General features: G+C 39.0%; 1 long non-coding RNA gene across 3 annotated transcripts in view; it reads left to right on the top strand.

Annotated features, from left to right (window-relative positions):
* The first annotated feature begins 7,128 nt into the window (after nt 1-7,128).
* The window catches only part of LOC112652545 (uncharacterized), a 62,085-nt gene continuing 45,124 nt past the window's right edge, over nt 7,129-24,089 (top strand). The window contains exons 1-2 of one of the 3 annotated variants that reach the window (XR_007405110.1): nt 7,129-7,430; nt 12,874-13,113. This is a non-coding gene — a long non-coding RNA (uncharacterized LOC112652545). The remainder of the gene's footprint in view (nt 7,431-12,873; nt 13,114-24,089) is intronic. The other 2 variants (XR_007405111.1, XR_003131545.3) reach the window with 2 other exon arrangements.

The following is a 24,089-nucleotide window of genomic DNA, read 5'->3' as shown; positions in this document are numbered from 1 at the left end:
CCAGTTCCCAAACAAGAGGAGTTTGAATCTCCTTTACATCCCAACCAATCCCTTCCTTCCAAAAGCATTTTGAGCTCTTACTTTTTTTCCTTTAGCCTGGAATAATCTCATCCTTCATATTCCTTGACATGACTGGCCTCTCATCAGTTTATTACTCAAATGCCGCGATTAGGCCACTTTATCTTATGTTGTTCTTCCCCTCTCTTACCACATTTTAGCATATTATGCCATTTTGTTATCTTCACAGCTCTTGTCCCTATCTAAAAATATTTATTGTTGCACTTAACTTTGTTAATTGTCTGTTTTAACCCACTGGGCCATGAGCTCAGAGACATCAGGGACTTTCTCTTGCTTGTTCTTTGCATTCTTAATTCCTACACCTGTGCCCTGACACATAATGGGTCCGGGATCTGCGGTCAAGGAATGTACATTCTAGAGGGAGGGAGATACAAACACAGAATCCTCTATGTTCCCAGTTGTGCTTGAGGTTCATGTAGGCTGCTCTGGGACCTCTAAGGAGGGATGCTGCTCTTGGGCATAAGGGCTGGGATGGGCAAAGGGTATCATAGAAGACTCCCCACAGGCAACCTCCGAATTGACTCTTGAAGGCCAAGTAGGACATATAATGTTTATGGCCAAGGATACAGCCCATGCACAGGGCTGAAGGTGAGTTAGATAACTCAGATATGTGCAGTCAGGGAGGGCAGTGGCAGAGTAGTGGAATTGAAGATGGCAAGGCTGGTAGAAAGAGATAGGGACGGGGCTAAAGGACTGTGCTAAGGAGCTAGGACTTTATTCTGAATGTGATGGGGAGCAGTAAAATTGGAAGGATTATAATCACGTTGAAATTAGTATTTTATTTCTGGCAGCTGCAGGGATGCTGGATAGAACGGCATGAGACTATAGGTAGGGAAGCCAATTTGAAGCCTCTGAAACCAAATTAATTCATGTGTGAGAGACCCCCAGCATACCTTGCCCTTTTTCTTCTTTGTTCACAGTCATTTCTTGGGTGGAAACCATCTTTTCTTCCATTTCCACACGCTCTAGTGCTACCTGTTGTTTGAGGGCCAGCTTGAATGAATGAATATGGGTGCTGTGGGCCAAAGAGAACCAAATATATAACCCTGGATCTGTTTCTGAGGGCATGTGGCAGGAGATTATCCTGACCATTCATGAATTCACTCTGGGCATTTGGGACTACCTAGAGCATTTCAATGTCTTGTTGTTTCCCACATGCCAGTCACCGTGTAGAATGCTATATTTATAAGGATTATCTGTTTAATCCTCACAACCTCCTGTACACTAGGTATTATTATTATTAGCTTTACATTGTGGATTAATCAACTGATTAATCAATTTATTTTCAGTTTTGTACATAAATTGCTCAAAGTCACACCATCATTAGTAAAGATTAAATATAGAATCTTGAAAGATTGGCACTAGAACCATAGTAACAGCATTATCTTATACAGAGCATTAGGCTAAAATTCAACAGAGCTGGATTCTAGTTAATAATTAATAATGACTGTATATCCAGCTTCATAATCCAGCAAGGTAGGTGTTATCATCCCCTTTTTAATAGTAAGAGTATAATGGATTAGAGGGTTTAAATTAATTGTACAAGGGCACATAGCTTTGGATTTGAACCCAAGTGTATATGACTCCAAAGTTAATTATTATAATCACTTGGAAATGCTCTTCCCAGTAGCTCTGGTCTGGATTCAGATGAATGGTCTATAACATTGGACTCTGAGGTCCCAGCACTGTCATCTGTAAAATGGCAGAATTGGACTAGATGCCATCAAGGATTACTCTGCTTTATGATCTGCGATCTAAGAGCATCCCAAGCCCTCACTGATTTCTTCCTCTGTTACCTATCCTCTCTGCTTTGGGTTGGGTTTACTCTTTTGATCAAAGAGAGAAATATGAAGAAAAGGATGACCTGGATTGGTAATATGCAAGGTGATTATGGGGAAGAGGGCCAAGGGCTGGCTCTCAGCCAACTGGAAATTAAAAAAGGAATTAAGGTGGTAACAAACCTGAAGCCAAGCTCCATATAGCCAAAGTATTGGAGGAGAACACTGGGGAAATGATTAGGGAGTTTCAAGGTCACTCCGAGACCCTGTGAGAATCGTGAGGGAATAAAGAGGATGCTAGCAATGAGTGCACGTGGCAGGTGTGGTGGTGTATGGATAGGGCTGAGAATGGAAGTCAGTGAAGAAAAACCAGGACTTAGAGGATAGTCTGTTGAGACAACATTGTGTTGAGAATAAAGGTAGAGAAAAGCAGGTCAGTTGGGTGACACCCGATCAAGGCAGCTTGTCTAAAATGGAAAGATCACATGCCATCTGGGGACATTTCCTAGGAAATGTGTTTGTAGAAAATCCAAGCTTTAGTAGATAAATTGCTAGGAAAGTTTTCAGAAGAAGAGATGCAGGTCATGTTTATGGGGCTAATTATATCATACGTAGTTGAGACTTTGAGGTATACAGTTAGCAATTTGCCTTCTTAGAGTTTTTATGTCACAGACACAAAAGCATAAGAGAAGAGAAAGGGTGAAGTTTTAAGAGAGTGAAGGAAAAAGGCATAATTGACACATGATAAAGAAAAAAAGTAGGAAAATAGAAGCCTTTGTTGTGCAATCGATGTGCAATTCAACTGAAATAGATCATTAGGAAGGAAGGCCCCATTCCCAAGTCTCTCAGGCCTCCCTACAATTGCTTAACTCTCTCTGTCTGAAATACAAAGTTATAATGAGAACAAGTTGTCAGAGACCCAGAAACATTCTTGTATTGGAATGCTTTTTTTGCATTATAAATGTGATGAGAGTCAGTTCTTTTTAGAAGGATAAACCTAGTCACATTTTCCCAACTGGGGCCTGATAATTAGAGATATCCATTTCATTATCCTTCTGTCTCCTTTTCTCCATATCAAGTAAGGCTCATTTAAGGAAAGCATGCTTAACATAGGTTAGAGAGACCGATTACAAACCCACAGATGTAAGAAATAAAGATTTGAGACATTTTGACATGTAGATGAAGTGATAGGAAAACATCATTTTCATTTCTGGGGTCCCAAACACTGTGATGTGAAGTTCTGAAAATGTGACCTGTGACAATGACATAACCAGCTACACTTCTGTGTCAACACTAGGAGTCTATGAAGATGAAAACAGGAGGAAAGAAATTGTTTTAGGGTGAATGATGATATAATGTAACATAGTTCTCCAGAGGTGAATGCATTAATAATAAGGAAAAAAACTTGAGTCTTCACAGATGTTTAAGTGAAAAAGGAAAATATAGAGCCTTCCTTAAGCAAAGTAACACACATAACAGTGCCTGATACTCAGTAGATCTTCCTTTTTCTCCCTTTCACGACTCCTAACTAGTGAACTTGGGAACAGAGAGACTGTGGGCTTAATTTTCCAACACTTTCCAACACGTAAACCAGGTTTACATGAGGATACTGCAGGGAAGAGAACTGGCGTCTATAGAAACAGGGCAAATCCTTTTAGGAATGGAGCGAGTAGGGATCCCTGGGTGGCGCAGCGGTTTGGCGCCTGCCTTTGGCCCAGGGCGCGATCCTGGAGATCCGGGATCGAATCCCACATCGGGCTCCTGGTGCATGGAGCCTGCTTCTCCCTCTGCCTGTGTCTCTGCCTCTCTCTCTCTCTCTCTCTCTGTGACTATCATAAATAAATAAAAATTAAAAAAAAAAAAAAAAAAGGAATGGAGCGAGTAAATTAGATGCAATATTTATTGCAACATTTATGCAATATTTATTTTGTTCCAGGGGCTTTAGTATGTATTAGTGATTTCATTTTATGCTCACAACAGTCCAGTCTTAATCTTGAAAATGAGGAACCAGAAAATCAAAAGTGTAAAAATATGCCCAACATCACCTAGCTGCTATTAAGGCAAAATTGGGGATTGTCTCTAACCCTAATTGCATGATTTCTCAAACTACCCAACCTTGGCAATCATCATGAAAGCCATTAAAGGGCAACTGTGATGCAAGAGGTAGATGGTGCAGAAAGATCACCTGGGTGATGTGCTTCAGGGATGATGTAGAGACCTCTCTTGCTTCCACCTTTACATGCAGTTAAATAAAACAATACTAATCTTTCTTCATGCAGAGATAATACAAGTTATTTGAGCCAAGGGACAAGTAAAATAAGAAAATAAAAGTCACTCAAATTCTGACACCCAGAGGTAAGCAGGATTAACATTTTTATCACATCTCGTGAATTTTTTTCTGTACTTATGCATTTATTAGTACTGTGTTTATACAAATATATATTCTACAAAAAATGATCAAAATGTACATACTTGATTTGCAAACTGATTTTCACTCAAATAGATGGCATGTGAAAGAAGCTTTTCTACCTTAAAATTATTAAGACTGGATATTAGAACAATATTTTGACAAATCCATTCATATGAATGGAAGTGTTACAATATTTATTAGAGTTTTTGAGAGTGCCAGAGAAGTAAAACTAATCAGTATTAATGCTATTTATGTCGACTAAAATAATATTTATTCTGTGAAGCATAATAGCTTCATCTCATACAGATTTGATGTCCATTTAATAATTAATTAATATTAATATCAGAGTGCTGACAAGGCTAGGTACACAAAGTCTAACTGTATTTCCTTTGTAACTGGAGTTATTATATTCCTTCAATCAAAGACAAAATCACCAGAGTAACTTCTTTTTTGATAGTATAAGACCTTAAATTATGTTATCACATCAGTCTGGCTGAAAGAAAAAATATTTGGAGACCACTAAGGGACATATTATTCATCTTCTCTAGGGTATTCTGAGTTCTATCCTTGGATCAAATAAGGTGTTTGGACTATCACATATATTTCTTTTTAAAAAAATTTTATTTATTTATTCATGAGAGACACACTGAGAGAGAGGCAGAGACACAGACAGAGGGAGAAGCAGGCTCCATGCAGGGAGCCCGACATTGGACTCGATCCCGGGTCTCCAGGATCAAACCCTGGCTTGAAGGTGGCGCTAAACTACTGAGCCACCTGGGCTGCCCCCTGTCGCATATATTTCTATCTTGAAACCCTGTACTGACAGTAATGAGGATCCTTATAAGAAACATATGTGAAATATGTTCCTATGTTTGCTATAGAAATGCTATTGAGGACAGTGTCTATCATACCACTTGATGATCCCTACTACTAAACTCCTTCAGAGAATTTGTTTTACATTTCAGTGCCAGGAAATAATGTCTGACTGAGAGTCTGATATATAATTCTTCCTTCATCATAGTTATGGCAGTTTTAATGACTGTGAGTCCTAACCTTTTCATCACCAACCAGGAAGCATAGAGCCAAATTTCATGCCAAATCATATAAATTATGTTAAAGGCGTAACCATGTTGGCATTTCCTTTTTCATAGCATGGTTTTCTATCTCCAGTTTATTATCCTCATTATTATATTTGTATATAAAGGACATTATTTTCTCTCTTAGGAAGCTGAAGCAAATATCTTTATGTTAAAGGAACGTAATATTATAAATATTGTGCTTTACCATCTTACTAATTTATTTTGTTCATTTTATTTTGCTGTGTGTGTCATCTCATGCGATTTTTCTCCTCTTGATCCTTGAAATTTACAAAGTGCATCAGGATGTAGCTGACTGTGACTCCCTTTTCAATGATCCTATCTTGCTGTTGGTGAATTCTTGACCTGAAGAGTAAAATCTCTCTTCAGCTCAGAGAAATTTTCTTCTTTTGTTTCTTTGAGGATTGTTTCCCCTTCGTCTGATCTATCCTCCCATGGAGTTAACTTTTTCTTGGAATTAAAACACTTGTAGGGTGGCCAACTCATCTGGTTAAACCTGGGACTTTGCCAGGTTTAGTGCAAACCAGGACGGTTGGTTACCCTACACTTAGCTAAGCTATTGTGTCCCTGAAGACAGTGGTTTTTTATAGTGACAGGGGAGCTTTTCATTTTTAATTTTGAATCCGTTGTAGACTGCTTTTTTTGAAAATACAATAAAAATAAATACAACAGAAGTTAAATTAAAAAAAGACGTACAAAACACCAGTCCAATTTAAAAAGTTATTTTTAGATGCAAAAGACAATCACCCTGTCAAAATGTTCCAGAAGTTTTAAATACTTTCTTTCTGTTTCTGTAGGTAGCTTGTAAGATCTGGTGTCACCTTGCGGACCACACTTTGAGTAGCCCTGCTCTAGGATTTCTCTAATCTGCTCCGATAATCCCTTCCATCTCCTCCACTCCACATTCTGTTCTCTCCAGCCTGTACTAAATGCCTCTTTTGTGTTCAAATACCCCCTTACATTAAGCTGTGCGCTTCTTAAGGGAGACAGTTGGAATCTTATTTATCTTTCTATGCCCAGCATCCACCACGCTCCCTGACAAAAGTTTGCTAGGCTGCTATATTCATTCTTTATTGAGAGTGGGAGAAATTGACAAAGTTTTAGTTATGATTTTTTGGGAGAAGGATCAGATTGTGGGGGGCTTTCCTTCCTTTTTGTACTTTTCAGTATTTCCTAAATTTTTTCAAACACACATGTAATACTTTTTAAATGGGAACCTTTAAGCATTATTTTAACAATGGATATTATGGAATAAGTGATATCCACCTCGTGGTTTGCGGTCAGTAAAAAGTCCCCTTTCACAGTGTAGTTGAATTGTAGGACAGAGGCCAACTTGTGGAAGAAAGAAAAAAACAATGCTAAATAATCCCTGTCTTCGCTGAGAAACAGGATCCTATTCTCATGCTATTTGGATTTGGAAAATCATCAAGCGGTTGGAATGACTAATTGGAGGCTACAGTCCAGAAAATATTGTACAAATTTTCCCTTAAAAATGGAAGATAGAAAGTGTTTCCTTTTCACACTGTGTCCCTTTTCAAGTGGCCTGTGCTGTTATGAAGTTCGATAACCACTTCATTTGCATGATTCAGATGCTAGAGTCACTGGATGTAATCATTTAAACTATGAGTGATGGGGCCCCGACTTCCCTAACTAGACAATAGTGCTATTTGAACTGGCAGTTAATCAGTTTAAAAGTGACTTATCGGTAACGTACAATATGACTAATTTAGCAGCTAAGCAGTTTCATTGTGATCTTGGTGTCAGTGGAATTCCTGTCACCTATCCAACAGTTAAGTCATATTGCATAATTGTTGGGTGACATCACTGGGCTGCAAGATCATTGGCTGAAGAAATGAAAAAAAAGTTTCCTGGAGTGTCAGCCTTTCCGGCATCTGAGCGAATGACTTGTACTGTGACTGCAGTGCAGCCGGAGAGCAAAGTAAAAATGCGGGTTGAAGTGGCTGGCTTTTGGTGTGTCATTGAAAATCACAGTCTGTAGATTCGCCAACACGCCTAATGATGAGGTCTCTTCCCTTTATGTGGGACTTCACGATGCCAGTCATTAAGGTATGGGGTGAGGGAGCAGAGACAATGGCACTCTCTTGTAATGAGGGCATTTCATTTTTCTGAGAACTTTACAGTCTTCTCTTTGGAGAGAACAGTTTTGAAAATGCAGCTCACCATCTGCTATACACATAGACCCTGAAAAGATGGTCAGCTGGGACCCAGTTGAAAACCTTTTATGGTTAAAAACCTGGCTTATTTCCAAGGGAACTGGTAGTTCAGGTTAATTACCACAGAATACATAAACTTTAAGTTTATTTAATTGTACAAAATGTCAAGCTTTACCACAACCCACAGAAATGCACAAAAACTGGAGCTATGGGTGATTGGAATTTATAGGACTAATGACTAATATTTATTGTTTACTGTGCATCAGCTTCATACATATGAATTTATTTCATCTTTATGAAGAAGATACTATTATCCCCAATTTACAGATGAGAGAATGGAGACTCTGGGATCATACAACTGGTAAAGAGTAGAACAAGGATCGGAAGCCAGCTAGTTCAGCACTAGAGCACACAGTCTTAACCTTTGCCCTCCACTACATCTTTTTAAATCAAAACAACAACAACAACTACTACTGCTGCTGCTGCTGCTGCTGCTGCTGCTGCGGCTGCTACTACTACTACTTCCACCTACTGAATACCTTTCATGTGACAGGCACTGTACTGTAACCATTGTATCCTCTCATCAGCTCTGTGAGATACTGGCTGCACTATTATCCCCATTGATAGATTCGGAAAGTGAATCACAGAAAGTAAGTTATACAGAGAGTAGGTAATTAAAAAAGGATTCAAACCCAGACAATCCAGATCCAGACTCCATGCTTTTAACCACCATGCAAGACAAGACTGCTTTTCATAGTTACTATTTATCATCTACTGATATGTAATCTTTATAATAATCCTGTGATACCTGTGATCCACAAAAATATCTGCACTATAGGAATTATTAACCCCAATTTATAGATGAGAAAACTGAGGCTACAGGCCATTAGGTAACCTGCCAGCTTCTAGGTAGCAAGCAGAGCCAGAAGTCTTCCATTGGACTCCACCCTCCCACACTGCAATTCTGATGCAGGGCGACCAATAGTATGTCAGGTAAAGGGCTGGGATCTCAGGAGTCACTGAGTGTGAGGAATAGTATCTTGGTCTGGGCATCCCCAAAGGATGGAACCTGCTAAAGAGATGCCAGAAAGGTCCTGAGAGTCAGCAGTGCTCTGATGAAGAGGCTTCCTTCTTTGATGCACTCTCTCCATTTGTGGATCCTGGGTGATCTCCTGAATGTGGTCAGACTCCCCTCTCTCCCTTAAATTCCTTTTCTGTTTGCCTTCTTGATATTTCCAAAACTGCACTTCCCTGCCCTCCTTTGGTTAGTACAGAAACTCGCACATGCTCAGTTCTCTTGCCTTGTAAGGGTTTCCTCCCCACCCCCAAGCCTCCTCTCCTTTCGTAGCACATATTCAGTTCTGTGGAATGTGGCCACCCATAAGCATGACACACATTTTCAGAAGGCTTTAGAAATGAATGTGATCAGCAAACTTAATTTTGTTAAAGGGGAAAGGCATCAACAAGGCACATGTGTAACCCATTACTTTTACAGTATCAATGTCCTGCCTTCAAGGGTGTAATAATTTAAAAAACCTGAAATCACAACAAAAAGCCAACAGAAACTAAAAAACAAACAAAAGATTGAAAAGGAGTTTGAGTATTGCAAAAGTATTTACCTTCAAGTTTTCAAAAGTAAAGAGTTCTTCTTAAATGTTATTCTAGTAAAGGATATCCAATGTATCTATTTGTTCATTTAAAGACTATTTATTATGGAAAAAAAGAATATTTTATTTTGGGGAAGTAGAGATTAAAATATGTATGACACATCCTGCATATACCTAAATGCTTAAAGAACAGACTCAAAGGCTAAGAGTGAAACACATTGTAGGATAGGGTTGGTCCAATTAGGAAGTGAACTCCCTGGAGGGAATGATCAGGGAAACTTCTTGTAGGAGCAGATTCTTGGCTGGAACTAGAAGAACTAGTAGAATTAGAATAGGTTGATATAAAAGTGAAGGGAAGGACAGTCCATACAGGGAACTAGTCATACAGAAAGACAACATGAAGGTATAAGGCTGTGAATCCTTCTCAGAAGTACACAGCTAGTAAGTAATATGAGAATCTTCAATAAAAATTTGCAGAAATGGCCAGTTATTTGTTCTGCTTTTATACCAAAGATTAGGACGTAATGGAAAAGTGTGTCTCATACCAAAATTAGGAAAGGGAAAATCTTAACATTTTGATGTCTGTGAGCTGGCCATCCCTTGCACATATGAATCTCTCTTTAATGAAAATAGGAGAAGACTCAGCATTCTTTTTTTTTTTTTATTAAAGATTTTATTTATTTATTCATGAGAGACACAGAAAGAGAGGCAGAGACACAGGCAGAGGGAGAAGCAGGCTCCATGCAGGGAGCCCAGTGTGGGACTCGATCCCGGGACCCCAGGGTCACGCCCTGAGCCAAAGGGAGTCTCTCAACTACTGAGCCACCCAGGGATCCCAAGACTCAGCATTCTAAACAGCTCAACACCATCCAGAAGGTGTGCTCATCTAAAACTCTTCAGTGGACAGGGAGTCTACTATTGGGTCATCTGACCTTTGTAGTGACCTCAGGTCAATCGCTCTGCCTTTCCTGATCTGAGTCCATATTCCTGAAAAATGATAATAAGATCCTTCAATTAGGAGAGTGGGTGAATAATGCATTGGGAACCTCTCTCAAGTGCTTTTTGTGGTCCTGGTCAGTGTCTTGGGAGACTATTATAGTTGAGACTGCCTTAAGATACGTAAGTTCGTTTTGGTTGTTTAATCAGTAAGTGCTTTGGGATATGGTCCAGAGGTGGTTCATTCATTCATTCATTCATTCATTCATCCATTTAGACATTGAATAAGTGCCTACTATGTTTTTCAACCCCTAAGATGGCTCCCAATGATTCCTGCCTCCTGGTATGCGTGCTCTGTATGGTGCTCTTCCACCTTACCAGGGTAGCTTTGTGTGCTGATATGTAACTTCTGAGATAGTTTATTGAAAAAAAATTGTGGCTTCTGCCTTCCTTTCTCTCTTGGATCACTTGTTCTGGAAGAAGCCAGCTGCCATGTCATGAGGACAGTCAGTGACCTATGAAGAGTCCCATGCGGTGAAACTGAGGCCTTCTGTCAACAGATGGACAAGAACTGAGGCCTTTTGTCAAGAGTTATGTGAATAAGCCATCCCCGAAGCAGATCCAACAGCCCTAGTCAAGTCTTTGGATGATTGCCGCCCTGCCTAACACCTTGATTTGGGCCTTAGGAGAACCTGAGACAGAATCCATCCTTCTACACTGCTCTTGGACTTACATATTTATTGCTTTAAGTGGCTTTAATTTTGTTTTTTTCACATTGCAATAAATAATATGTCTACCATTGGTTTGTTACTATGACGATGCTGAGAATGAACAGAGCTTGATTTGACTCTCTAGAAGCTAACAGTACCCAGAAAAGCAACAACAACAGATATACAAGCACCTATGTACAACAGAGTACAACAGATCCTACAAGGGAGATCCCTTACAAAATGCCATAGAGGCAGGAGATAACAATTAACTGCATTTGGAGAGAAAAGGGTCCCTAAAAAGACAGAAAAACAGATATTTGGAAGCTAATCTCCAAGAAAAATCAGAACTTTCCCAGTGAAGAAGAGGGAATAGCAAATGCAAAGATCCAGAAGTGAGAAACCATTGCATATCTTCTGAGAATGTGTTCTCTTAGCTATGGCCAAGGATTCCTGTGAGGATGCCTTGCTAGGAAAGATGGATTTCTTTTAAGATATGAGAAGCCCTTGATAGGGTTTAAGTAGGAGATTGACATGACCATATACCGTCTAGCTGTTTTAGATGAACTGCTATTGCAGATATCACCAGAAAGGCCTAGTCACTAGGACTTGAAGCAGGAAGAAATGGAAATCATACAGAAAACTGTTGCAGTTCTTCTCAGCAGCTACTCCTATTAGAGACTAGTGAACTTATTTTTTTTTCTCTAAGATTTTATTTATTTATTCCTGAGAAACACACAGAGAGAGGCAGAGACATAGGCAGAGGGAGAAGCAGGTTCCCCATGGGAAGCCTGATGTGGGACTCGATCCCAGGGACCCCGAGATAACGACCGGAGTTGAAGGTAGATGCTCAACCACTGAGCCACCCAGGTGTCCCTGAGACTAGTGAGCTTCTGATGTGACTATATCACTCATATCTTTTTATTGATCCTTTAATTAAGATACATATTTTTACAATAATTTTTATTTTTTGTTTTCATTGATTTACTAAAGGTTTACAAAACTAGAACAAGGAATTCCTATATACTGTTCACCCAGATTCCTCAAATGTTAACATCTTATATAACCACAGTACAATTATGAAAATGAGGACATCAACATAGCACTTTAAACTAGCCTACTATACTTAATTCAAATTTTACCAATTTCTGATTAATATGCTTTTTTCTGGTCCAAGATCACATTTTGTTTTTATATCTCCTTAGTCTCCTTAATCTCTTTTAATCTGGAACAACTTCTCAACCCGTCTTTGTCTTTCATGACCTTGATACTACTGAAGAGTACTACCCAGTTATTTTGTAGAATGTTCGTCAACTTGGATTTAGCTTATCTGATATTTACCCATGATTAAATTTAAGTTATGCATTTTTTGGCAAGAATACCACAGAAATGATGTTACGTGTCCTCAGTGCATCATATTGGAAGTCACCTGATATGTCTCATTGTGATGTTAATTTTGATAATTTGGTCAAGGTCACGTTTGCTAAGTTTTTCCATGTAAAGTCATTATGATTCCCTTTGTAATTAGTAAATATCTTGTAAGAAGATACTTTGAGACTATGCATGTTTTCTGTTTTCTTTTTTTAAAGATTTTATTTATTCATGAGAGACACACACACACAGGGAGAGAGAGAGAGAGAGAGAGAGAGAGGCAGAGACACAGGCAGAGGGAGAAGTCGGCTCCATGCAGGGAGCCTGACGTGGGACTCGATCCCAAGACTCCAGGATCATGCCCTGGGCCAAAGGCAGGTGCTAAACCACAGAGCCACCCAGGGATTCCCCCTGTTTTGTTTTTTTAAATCAAACTTTTGCCCAAGAATTTTAATGCCCATTAATGCCTGAAAGAATGATTACTTTGGTGCTTGCCAGATGGTGACAGTCAAGAGATTTTGAATTGTGTTGTGTGGTCATTTTAAAACATGTACACAAGTTCTTTGATGCTCCATTTTTCAAGACACAAAGCCTAATTCTCCTCTCCTTTATTGTCTACATTTAGTGCCTCTCTTGTAAGGAACAGAATGTCAGAAGTGACTTCAAAGACCAGGTCGGAAAGGGCATTGTGATTGCCTCTTTGCTCCTCTCTTAGATCCCCCGCACGTAGAAGTTGGCCGCCATGCATGAAGACACTTGAGCACTCTATGGTGGCTGCATTAACTTGTAAGGTGTCTGAGTGAGCTACCATAGAAGTGAATCCTCTGGCCCCAGGGAAGCCTTCAGACTGCAGCCCTGGCAAATACCTTGACTGCATCCTCGTAAGAAATCCTGAGCCTGAACCACCCAGCTAAGGCACTCCTGGATTCCTGACCTACACTGATGAGTGTGAAAGGTAATATGTATTTGTTGTTTGAAGCCACTAATTTTTGGTATAATTTGCTCCACGGCAATAGGTAATGAATTCGTGCTGGTAAGTAGAAATTAAATCATGAGGAAAATGTTAAGGAAGAGCAAACAGTAGGAAAGAAAATGTACCCCAAAGAGGGGGGAGTAGGCATGCATATTAAAATGGTAATGAGATCCTGCTTCTTCCCGGATAAGCTAAAAGTCTGATAGTACCAGGTATAAAGAATTCTCAAACACTGCTGGTCAGATTGTAAATTGGTGGTCATTTCAGAAAGCAGTTTGACATTATCTAATAAAGGTGAAGATACACATACCACCAGGTAAGTTATCAGAATCCTACTCTGAGACACACACACACACACACACACACACACACACACACACACACAACAGAAATAGGTGCATTTGTATGTCAGGAGACACGTACATGAAATGTTCACAGCATTATTACTCATAATATCCCGAAACTGGAAACAACCCAAGTATCCATCAACGGGAGAATGTGTAAACAAATTGTGGGACATTCATTCACTAGAATACTGTATATAAATAAAAGTATATAAATACTGTATGTAATAAAATATTGCAGCTACAAGCAATAATGTGGATAAATCTTAAGAACGATGTTGAGAGGAAGAAATCCAGCATGAAGAAATATATGTTGTATGATTCCATTTGTGGAAAGTTTAAAAACTGACAAAATTAAAGTTTTGGTTTTTTTTAGAGAGGCATACTTAGGTGATAAATCCATTAAGGAAAGCAAGAAAAGGGGCGCCTGGGTGATGTAGTTGGTTAGGCATCGGACTCTTGGTTTCAGCTCAGGTTGTGATCTCAGGGTCTCTGTCTGAGGCTGAGTCCCATCAGGCTCTGCATTCAATGCAGAGTCTCCTTAGGATTCTCTCTCTTCCTCTAATCCTCCTCCTGCCCCCCACTCTCACTTTCTCACAAATAAATAAATACATCTTAAAAAAAAAAGAGAGAGAAAAGAAAAGCAAGAAAAGTGAATGCCATAAAAGTGAGAATAATGGTTCTTTTAGGGAGGGTTGTAGGAATTGTGGTTGGACAGGGGCCATGGGTAGGGTCTTTTGGAGGTATTTATAATATATCATTTCTATTTGTTTTTCCTTTAAAAATTCTTCCTATTGTGGTTTAACTGAAATGCAATAAAATTATTGTAATATTTTATATATGTATAATATATACACATGCAATGTAAATATAAACTGTGTTTTAGTCACATAAATATTGACTTTATGATAATTCATTAAACTATTCATTTATATTCTATGCACTGTGTATGTTATATTATATAGTTTAAAAAGTTAAGAATAGGGGAGTCTGGGTGGCTCGGTCGGTTCAGCTCAGGTCATGATCCCTGGTCATGGGATTGAGCCCCTTGTCAGGCTCCCGGTAGAGCCCTCTCCCTCTCCCTCTGCCCCCAACTGGTGCTTGCTCTGTCTCTCTAGTGCCCTGTCTCCCAAATAAATAAATTAAATATTTTTTAAAAAGTTAAAAATAGGATTTGCATACAGTCAAGGCTCTTGGGAACAGACGGGATCAAAGGTGAACATGAATTAGCAGTTAGGGTTCTGGTTAAAAAAATTAACATATGTTGGGAAATAAGAATGAAGGAAGCACACAGTAGACAAGAAGCTCTCCTCCCAGCTCATATGGGAAAACATCACTGGGTGGACCAGTGATAGATGGTGACTGCCAAGGCAGGTCTTAAACCCGGGCAGTATGCTTCATGAGCTTCTTACCCTGAGAGCAGAAAGCAAATGGGCCCTAGGGAAGGTAGGCTTGACACTAGCAAGTTTAGGAAGAAGATGAAGCCTTCAACATCTTATCCCATCTGTGTCTCTGCTTTTGCTTCACTTCTCCAACACCTTCTTCGGATCATCAGCAGCCCGTGTATTTATCCCCCTTCCTTCCTGCCATACCCATATCCAAAGTCAAGGCAGGTCTAAAGGTCAGCTTTGTTGACACTTGGTCTAGTCAGTGGTATCACACTGGTGGAAGGTATTTGAACCCTAATCTTTATCTCTGATTATGAATGGAAGGTTTTGTGTCCTTTGGTGAAATTTTTGTCACTAGTGACTGGTTGTAGGGGGTGTGTTTTGGGTGAAGTAGACCTTCCTGCCCCAGACAGCACACTGTAAGATCTGGTAGTTACACCGTGGGGAGAAGGTGTCAGGTAACTTAAAAAAAAAATCACCCCAGGTGATTCATATATGACACCCTGTATCCTGTATGACAGTCTGCCTTCTTTCCACACCCCATCCCTCACTGAGAACCACCCATTTACAGGAAGACCATTCACTAAGAAGATATAATATCTATCTATCTATCTATCCATTCATTCACTCATTCATTCAACAACTATTTCTTGAACTCTAACTATGTGTCTGGCCCTGGGCTAGCACTGATTCAGGGTTCAACAAAAACAGGCACGGGCCCTGCCTTCTTAGAATGGTTTAGTACACAAATTAATGAAACCAAGCAGGTAAATGTAAAATCACCAGTCAGGTAAGTGTTACAAATCTGGGCTTATTCATCAAGAAGAGAGCTAAATGGAAGAGGAGCTTAATAATTAGGATATAAAAAAAAATAACTAGGATATAAGATGAGGAAATTATATGGAGGAGAATGACTAGTTATTTTAAATTGAGAAAAGACATTAAAAAGGAGGTTTGCTCTGTAACAACTAAAACTGATGAAGATCATTATTATTGATACTTAAGAATCCTGTTTATCTGCTCCAGTTATTCTCTCAAACTATCTTGAAAAATATTAGGCTGTAAAATTAATATCCCCCCCAAATCACAGGAAGTTTGCTGTAGCATAAAGAATTTAGCACCATAGCTATCATTATCAGAAAATTTGTCCTGTGCCAGGTACAGTATTATATATAAATATATATAAGGTATCTAAAATTATTATAAAGATATAAATATATTTATTATTTTTGGTGATGATGTATATGTACATACATATATATCAATGGTTATATATATGATAGTGATTATATATCAGTATTAAATATATATCAGATATACATATTAGTAGAACCACACAGTACCCTATAGAAAAAAGAAATTAAGACTCAGGTTAAACAACCTGTTGAAGGTTACACAGCTAGTATATATATATTTTAATAACACTTTTTTGATACATAATTCACATAGCATAAAATTCATTCTTTTAAAGTGCACAATTGGGGCAGCCTGGGTGGCTCAGCGGTTTAGCAACTGCCTTCAGCCCCGGGTGTGATCCTGGAGACCCGGAATCGAGTCCCACATCGGGCTCCCTGCATGGTGCCTGCTTCTCCCTCTGCCTGTGTCTCTGCCTCTCTCTCTCTCTCATGAATAAATAAATAAAATCTTTAAAAATATATTAAAAAAAATAAAGTGCACAATTGGATGGTTTCTAGTATGGTTCACAGAGTTATAAATTGCTGCTAATTTCTAGATCGTTTTCATCACCCTGAAAGAAAACTGTCTGGACTTAACTTTTCTCTCATCATTCCTCCTCCTCTTCCCAGCCCTAGTAATCACAGACTCTATTTTCTTTCTACATGGATTTGCCTATTCTGGATGTATCATATAAATGTAATCACAATATGAAGCCTTTTGTATTTGGCTTCTTAGAGTGATTCTTTTTTCTTTTTAAGGATTTTATTTTTAAATTACCTCTACGCCCAATGTGGGGCTTGAACCTACAACCCCAAAGAGTCCCGTGCTCTCTTGTCTGAGCCAACCAGGTGCCCCTAGGGTGATTTTAAAATAGCAATTCATGTTGTAGCATACATTAATTCTTCATTTCTTCTTATTTCCAAATGAGATTCCGTTACATGGGTGTATACCACATTTTACTCATCCATTTATCAATTGATGGACATTTGAGCTGTTCCCACCTTTTGGCTATCATGAAAATGCTGCTATGAACATGTGTGTACAAGTTTTGTGTGGACATAGGTTTTCATTTCTCTTGGGTATAATTTAGACATGGAATTTCTAGATCACATGGCAACTGTATCTCAACCTTTTGAGGAACTGCCAGGCTACCACTTTCCATTCCAATCAGTTGTGTATAAGGGTCCTAACTTCTCTGCACCCTCACGAGTACCTGTTATTTATTATCTGTCTTTCTGAAGATAGCTGTTCTAGTGGGTGTGAAATGGTATTTCACTGTGATTTTGGTTTGCATTTCCCTAAGGGCTAATAGTATCGAACATCTTTTTATGTGTTTATTGGCAGGAAACTATATATGATATGATTACTTTTTTAAAATGCAAGTTACCAACACTTACTAAAAGCATAAGAAGATTATGTACCAAACTGTTAGCAGTGAGTATGGCTGTTGAATAGAATCACCGGAGACGTTGACTTCTTAAATTTTACCTTCTGCATTATTAATTTCATAGCAACAGGCATACATTCCTTTTATACTCAGAAAAACAAAGCACAGTTAATTAAGCAAACAAACAAAAACAACAGAGACAGACCATCTCTAACCCTGGAGGCTCAGAGCATTCCCCCAGACACTGCGTTGCCTCCTTCTTGTGTCCAAAAGTGCAGGAAAGCATGGAGGAAGGGTAGTTAAATGATTTCTGAGCCATGGTTGGGAATGCATGTCCTCAGTGGTGAATTTCCAAGGCTAGCCCATTCTGCTATGGGGTAGGTATAGGCTTCTGAGGCTATCTGGTAAACTCAACTACCAAATTCAATATTGATCCTAAGGATATATGTGTTCTATTGTCAGAATGCTCAGCTTTTGAAATGCATCCTTAAAATCAGTAGAGAACTACCTAGACAAGTAAATAAAATGAATAAATACAAGAAGTTTGAGTGTGAATGTGGCATGTTATGGCAATGTGTTCAGTATTTTTAATTCTCTTTCACCATGGAACGTTTCTTTGATTTCTCACTTGCTGTTTGTGTAGCTTATGAAGGCAATTATATTTCTATTTTAGTATTGTGAGAAACAAAGTTGATAACAGAATGCATAAACCTTCAGAATGTATAATACATTCTTGTTTTCAAACAGATCAATTTTTCAGAATATGGTGAAAATAAGCAGTTCTTTTGGGAATGGAATTTTTTTCACTCCCAGACAGTTATCCTGGAGTGAATATTTATGGTCTAAATAGAATCCCCCGAAAACAGAAATGTTGTCATATTCTTATTTGTATGTAACACTTATTTATTACAAATGGCAGGAAATGCTAATTTAAAACTAACTCTTAAAAATGAGTTCAGAGAAGCTTAGTTCAGAATTAATTTATAACTTGAACACTGGGAATATTTGGGTCAATTTATTATTCACTGAGATTGTTGAAAATTTATATGATGATTATTCTGATTCCATCTCTAGGCAGAAGGTTACTCTCAGTGGAAAAAACCCAACAACATCCAAGGTTATTGAAATGCTACGCATATAAGCATCCAAGCTCCATCAGCAATTTGCATATGTATGTGTTCCCACCCCCACACACAATTCTTAAAATTACCTGGAATATTAACAAATAATATCCTTCCGTTCCACGTTAGTAATAGAGAGAGATGGTCATTTGTGAGAGTCTGTGACCATCTTGCTAATGACTAGTTTTATATCCTGACTCTACCATTCTGAGCCCACAGTGGTTTGCCCACATTCAGACAGTGAGCTAGTGACAGGCTCTGTGGAGAACAGAGCACTTCTCTGTCCACAAAATTCCAGGCACTGGGATGAACACATATGCACTGTATACTTTGAGTATTTTTATATGACTCAGTATAAATGTATACATTCATAGCTTCATGAGCGCATGTCTGTAAATATGGGGGTCTCAATAGCTTCATGCATTTTCCTCACTAGCCAGTAAGTTCTCTGGTATATTTTATAAATCCTCTACTATTCCTGGATAGGAAGTACTAAATTTCTGAGGTTTTTTAAGAAATATCATGTTTCACTTAAACCATGTAGAAATTATCCCAGTATAAGTACTTTAAAAAATGTTTTTGATTAAAATTTTATTTAAAAATAATATAATTCATGTTCGTAGTGGAAACATATAAAATATAGGTAAGTAAAAAAAAAAAATCACACCTGATCCCACCACCTGGAGATAATAACAATCATAATAAATTCGATGTATAATTTTTTAGATTTTTTTCTATGTACCTTTATGCATGCGTATTCATAAAAATAGATTATCATACATATGTCTTAAAACTTCCAAACTCTGCTTTTAAAATTTAATATGCCATGCATACTTTTCCATTTCCAACATAACGTTGAATGGCTGTGAGCCCAAGGGATTCCAGTTACATGGTACCGGGAATTCCTCATCCCAAAGAACTCAGCCCCCTCCAGGGCCTTATGGCCTAAGGGAGTGGGCTGCATCACTATGGAATCGAGGGGCAGCTATCTCAGGTGGCTGGATGTTCACATAAATGTGAGTGAGTGAGTGCATGTGGGTGTTACTTCACAGTGTAGAACTGGGGCAGAAGGAGGAGTAGACTACAGGCCAGGGGCCAGGGACCAAGAGCTAGGGTCTAAGATTGAATACCCCTACACTACCAATGAGAATTCTAAATTTAATCCTAGTTTCCAGATGGTTATGAAGCTATCTTTTTCAAGACAAAAAGAGTATATTTAATTGAATAGTTTGTTAGACTGCCTTTGAAACTTCAAAATATTTTGTATGCGAGTCTCCATTTATTTTCTAGGTGGGCCCCCAAAATGTGAGGAACAGGCTCACAGCATATATATTCTATGACTACTACTTTCTAGAAAATATATTTTGTTTTGTTTGTTTAATTTAATTTTAATTTTCCTTATGGATGAAAGGGAGTAGTATGTAAAAGGGCTCATTTATTTATTAGGTAAGATTTAGCGTAATGTATTTATTGAAGCTTTACCATACTTCACATTCCACCAGGTGTAGGGATAAGGATTAAAAATACACAGCCAGCCTGTTATGGAGTTCACGATATCCTACAGATCTCAGACATGTGAAATGATTACTACATGGGTGATAAGTAAATCAGTCAAGTGTAGACATGGGTACAGAAATCACAGAGAGAAAGGAGGGAAAATCTGTAGGTCAGGATCCTGAGATCAATTAATTAACCTGGTCAACTGTAACCTCACAGATATCTTAAAAAGGCTATAGAAACCATCCCATCCAAGATGAATTGTTGTGAACTTTCTCCTTTCTTTCTTTCTTTCTTTCTTTCTTTCTTTCTTTCTTTCTTTCTTTCTTTCTTTCTTTCTTCCTTCCTTCCTTCCTTCCTTCCTTCCTTCCTTCCTTCTTTCTTTCTTTCTTTCTTTCTTTCTTTCGATTTTATTTATTTATTCATGAGAGAGAGAGAGAGAGAGAGAGAGAGGCAGAGACACAGGCAGGGGGAGAAGCAGGCTCCATGCAGGGAGCCCGATGTGGGACTCAATCCCGGGACTCCAAGATCACTCTCCGGGCTGAAGGCAGTGCTAAACTGCTGAGCCACCTGGGCTGCCTTGTTGTAAACTTTCTAAGTGGTTTAAAGTTTTTGATAAATTTGGTAAACTGGTCACTTGACAAAGTAAGCATTCAGGAATTCACTTTCAGCAAATCACTTTTTAGCTAACTGGCTTGCTTCTTTGAGGGGAAGCTTCATTCAAGCGAGGGTATGATGCATGCACACACGTTTGAATGGGAAGGAATGTGGTGTCTTACTGAAGAAAAATATTCTGTGAAGAGAGAACAGCACATGTGTCATCTTGAAGGCATGAAATGGAATGACATGTTCTGAGACCAGTATTTAGAAGTGCTAGATTAAAAAGAGTGAGGTAGGGAAGCAAAAGGATTCAAAAGGCCCCGCCTTTCTCTGATCTGGAGGGTTTTGTGGCCCTGTGTCCCACAGAGTTTTATCCTATAGGAAATGGAAGCTGAGGTTGAAGAATTTGAAGTCAGGAAATGAGAACATCAGATTGCATTTTAGACAGATTTTTATGGCAATAGTACAGAGGAAGAATTGGAAGTGAGTAGTCCGGAAGGAGGGAGCCCCCTGCCAAGAAATCAGAATAACTCCAGGGTCATGATGAGAGCAAGTTCTGGATTCAGACTGCTGGGAATCACCACCTGTTTCTCCCACTTAGCACCTGTGTCTTTGGGCAAGTTCCTTAGCCTCTTTGTTGACCTGGTTTCCTCATCTGTAAAATGCAAATTATAATAGCTGTGAAGATTAAAGGCAACAATACCTATAAAGTGCTCAGGACGGACACTGCCCTATGGAACACTCTCAATACCTGCTAAGTAGTAGTAGCAGTAGCAGTAATGGTAACAGTAAAAAATAATAATCTTTCAGTAGTTCAAAAGAGAGATAACAATGCTCAGAACTGGCGTATAGGCAGTGGAAATTGTGAGGAGGGGAAGGGGATGAGAAAGACAAGGAGTGGATTCGATAGGACTTGTAGTTGATTAGATTCAGAGGTGAGGAAGGAGATCTCTTGATCTCTAGCTTGAATGGCTGAGTGGAAGGTGTTGGCGCCAAAGAAGTTTGGGAAGACCGGAGTAAGGACAAGCTGGGTGATAGAAGATAACAAATTTTGTTTTGGAGATTCTGAGTTTTAGATACTCGTGGGTCCTAAAGGTGGAGATGTCCAGAAGGCAGAGAGATATGCAGGCTGGAGTTCAGGAAAGGGAAATAAAGGCCACATGAGCAGAGTGTCAGAATAACAGGCATATTGATTAGAAATAGCTGCCCTCATGTACAAACTTCTTTTCATCTATTTGGCCTTTGATGCATGACTTCTGTTAGTATCCAGAAGGGAGGGCACCTTAATAGCTACCTCAGATGCAACTTGCATCATTAAATATTTGCTGATCAACCCAACTGGGTAGGGTCTCTTTAGTCTGAGACCCTATGCGAAGGACTGAATGTTTATGTCCCTCCCCACCCACAAATTCACATATTGAAGTCTTAACCCCAAAGCGTGGTGGTATTTAGAGAAAGGTCTTGGAGAGATGATTACGATTAGACAAGGTCTTGAGGATGGGGCACTGTCCTGATAGGATTAACACCCTTATAAGAAGAGACACCAGAGAGTTTGCTGTCTCACTCTGCGTACACCAAGGAAAGGCCACACAGCTGTGAGCACACAGCAAGAAGGCAGCTGTCTACAAGCCGAGAAGAGAGCTCTCAGTAGAAACCGGTACTGCTGGATCTTGGTCTGGGACTTCTGGCTTCCAGAACTGTGAGAAATAGTTTTGTTGCGTAAGCTATGCTATCTATTTTGTTATAGCATCCTGAACTACCTAAAATACTCTTGTATGAAGAGTTTGCTGCATTTCTCCCATAGGTAGGCCCTCCTTTCACTCTAAAAATGCACATTTCCTCTTACTGCTTTGAGATGGAGGCATCTGGAGCCCAGGTCCTTCATATTTATGGTACGTTGCTCTGCAAGGCCCTGTTTTGCCCACAGGAGATGTTTAATAAACATTTGATGACCTGAGGTCAGCTTGGCATGACTCAAGACCATGCAACACTTTGTTTGAAGAGGGTCACAGAGAATGTGCTTAGTGCGGGATATGAGGCAGATTCATCGGGTAAATCAAGACTGGAATTTAGGTGGAAGCAGGATGGTCTCAATATGCATCGGGGAGATTACCAAGATTGCCAGGAAAAAAGGGTTTCCCAAAGATCAGTGGGGAGAGTGAAATGGCCAATGTGTCCACATGAGGCATATTTTTCATGAGCATTTGGTACTGTGCAAACCATTATGTAAGATGACATGGTGGCTTATCTATTTCAAATTGATTTGAAAAATCATTTAGTTTTTGAGTTAGGATTTTTCTAAAGCAAATGAATTTAAGGGTTAAAATCAACAATAGTTCAGGCCCTTAATAGTTTGATGCTCTTCTGTTTAAAGAACAATCAACCAACCAACCAACCAACCAATCCAACAGTGACAGTTTCCCTCCAACGAGATGAAACAAAACAAAACATATTTTTGTTTATTTTATTTCAAACTCTCATCAACATCACTGGGAATCATTTAAAGTTGACTGAGTGCTCTTAAGTGAAGTCTCAGGGGTGATGCTGTGAGTCTTTGTATTCTCTGGGGGATGCCAAGTGTGTGCTGGCAATCACGGTAAGAAATACAGGGAACTTGCCCCAAATGTGTCAAGACACTCCTCTGTGAGGATGAGAGAAGTGGAAAGATTTATTTTTTTCTTTAGAGCGTCTTCCATTACCATCTTGCTAATCTCTTAAGAGCTACTAGAAGCAGGGACTTTCTAGAAGCATCCTCTCTAAAGCCCAACAGTACAGAGGAGAAGAGTGGAGCATATTTGTGCTGACCTGTCCACCTAAGAGAAACCAGAGGCACATGGACCAATGGATGACACTTACAACCTGGAGCTTTGAGAACTTCTAGACTTGAACTCTCATACAAGGGCCACCAGCCACAAGTGGCTAAGGAACACTGGACACTTGGCTAGTCAAACTCAGGATATTCTTTGAGTATAAAACATATACCAGATTTCAATTCCTTAGTCTTCAAAAAAAAAGAACATAAAATGCTCATTAATACTTGCTTATATTTATGACAGGTTGAAATAACATTTTGAGGTATATTGAGCTAAATCAAATATATTATTAAAACTATTTTACCTGTTTATTTTTATTTATTTATTTATTTTTTAATTTGGCAACTAGAAAACTTAAAATCACATATGTGGGTAAAGTTATATTTCTGTTGGACATAGTCTAAGGTTTACACCATCAAGGGGCAGATATACATTCTGGCCTTGACAGGATATAGAGCTTACAAGAATTTGTCTCTTCTCACGTGAATCATGCCCAGCTGTGCATAAAAGCAGTTTTATTATTTGTGTAATAGCCCTATACACATTCAGAGAGTCTTTCATCTGAGGATCTCAAACGTTAATTAATTCTCATTGAACAGCCGAGGAAGACTGGTAGTCTTAGTTCTATTTTA

Source organism: Canis lupus, chromosome 23 (assembly GCF_003254725.2).
Source record: "Canis lupus dingo isolate Sandy chromosome 23, ASM325472v2, whole genome shotgun sequence".
NCBI lineage: Eukaryota > Metazoa > Chordata > Mammalia > Carnivora > Canidae > Canis > Canis lupus.
The sequence above is the reverse complement of the archived record's forward strand: the minus strand, read 5'-3'. Positions and strand labels throughout refer to the sequence as shown.